General features: G+C 41.2%; 1 pseudogene; it reads left to right on the top strand.

Annotated features, from left to right (window-relative positions):
- Positions 1–946: 946 nt before the first annotated feature.
- On the top strand, positions 947–1065 carry LOC145398889 (5S ribosomal RNA; annotated as a pseudogene).
- The last annotated feature ends 826 nt before the right edge of the window (positions 1066–1891 follow it).

Here is a 1891-nt window from a genome sequence, read left to right as displayed (position 1 = left end):
TTCTTCCTCGTATTAAAAAAAAAAACTTTGTCACTTCGCATAAACGTATCTGATAGAGTCAATCTTGACGCTGTCATGTTAAAAAGGGGTGCCAAATCCCTGACCATGAACTTTTCCTCACAAATTTCATCCAGCCAGTTCAATCTCTTGTCAGTCCCATAGCCTCATCGACTTCCAAACCTCTCTTCCTCAACCACTCATTCACCATATCCCTCCACCTTTTCCTTGGCCTACCTCGCCTCCTCCCTCCTTCAAATTCGCTCTGATATACGTTTTACAGCTTTCTGTTGTTATCCATTCTCTCCACAAGACCAAACCATCTCAGTACACTCTCTTTGATTTTGGTGTCCACCGACTTCCTCACTTCACATCTTTCATGAATCACATTATTTCGTATCCTATTCACTCTCTTTACTCCACATACATTCCTCAGCAGTTCCATCTCCTCTGGTCTCACTCTTGACTTTTCATATTCGTGCCACACCATAGTCTCACATCCATATGTTAAAGTTGGCATTAACACTCTTTCATATAAGCCTCGTGCAGGTGCAACACTCAAGCCTCTGTTTCTTGTCAAGGCCTTCATTGCACCAGCTATTTTCCTTCCATGTGCCACTCTACTTTCCACTTCTTTTGCACTTTTCCTCTTTTTTCTGTCACTGTAACCAGGTATTTGAACTCTCTCACCAATGCCTGTCTCTCTCCATTCGCTGTAACATCACACTGGGAGTCACCTTCTCTCTCAACAACCATCACTTTACTCTTTTCTACATTTACCATCAAGCCACGACGCTCACAGACATCAACAAAACCGCACTAGCCTACCAAGTTTTCCCGTATTTGCATGTAGTACTGCATTATCAGCATAATTTGAGATATTCCATCCATCACCATTCATTACCAACTCCATCCCCCTCTCCATTTCTCGTGTTTTTACTTCACTCATCCCGCCATTCATACCACGTTGAGTACACCGCTTCCCGTCCGATCAGCGAAGTTAAGCAACGTTGGGTCTGGTTAGTACTTGGAGGGGTGACCGCCTGGGAACACCAGATGCTGTTGGCATAACGTTCTCCCTACGTGTCAAGTAGGGTTGGTGGAGGATTAGTGCCCCTCTCTGTAAAACAATTAACTCTAAGCTCTTGGCCACCCCGTTTGGGATACATAGCGTCTGGCAATGGAAATGGATATATATATATATATATATTGAACAAACATGGGGGACATCACATAACCCTGTCACACGCTCACACCGATAGTGAACCATTCACTTAGATACCCGTTAACCCCTAGTGCTTCACTACCATATTATTTAGAGGAAAAATAATAATAACAGCCAGAAACATCATCTTTATTTTGTCCAGCCGTTTCAACATCTTGAACTATGTCATCTTTAGTGGGAAAAAAAAATCAAGGCGAGTAAGACGAACTTGGACAAAATTGAAAATGCTGTTTGTGGGTACGTTAGTAATACTTTTCCTCAACAAGTTGCTGTCCCCTCAGAGCAAACCTGTCCCTCTATGTATTTTTCTGTATTTTTATATATAGGAATGAGTCTGACCACAACATTTTCTCCACCTTAGGGCAGTGTTTCTTAACCCTTTCACTCCATTGAAATTTTTCCCAGTAAAATTCTTGCTATCGGAGCATTGACAAACTCCTAAAAGTTGCCAACCGTCACCTGATAACGTAATTTGAAAAATAAAAATGCAGTCAACTAAAATACTGTTTTGAAATTGTTTCCTTCATCACTTCGTTCATTAGTATAATTTTGCTATCATATATTCTCAGGAAGAGAAGCCTCACTATGATAAAGTTGAAGGGTATCACTTAACTAGCAAACCTGATCGTCTAAACGTAGGGACAAATATTCTTAGTAGCTTAAAACCGA

This window comes from Coenobita brevimanus, chromosome 46 (genome assembly GCF_032717465.1).
Source record: "Coenobita brevimanus isolate Jiangsu-jjx chromosome 46, ASM3271746v2, whole genome shotgun sequence".
Taxonomy (NCBI): domain Eukaryota; kingdom Metazoa; phylum Arthropoda; class Malacostraca; order Decapoda; family Coenobitidae; genus Coenobita; species Coenobita brevimanus.
Note: the sequence above shows the minus strand (reverse complement) of the source record. Positions and strands in the feature narration are given on the sequence as shown.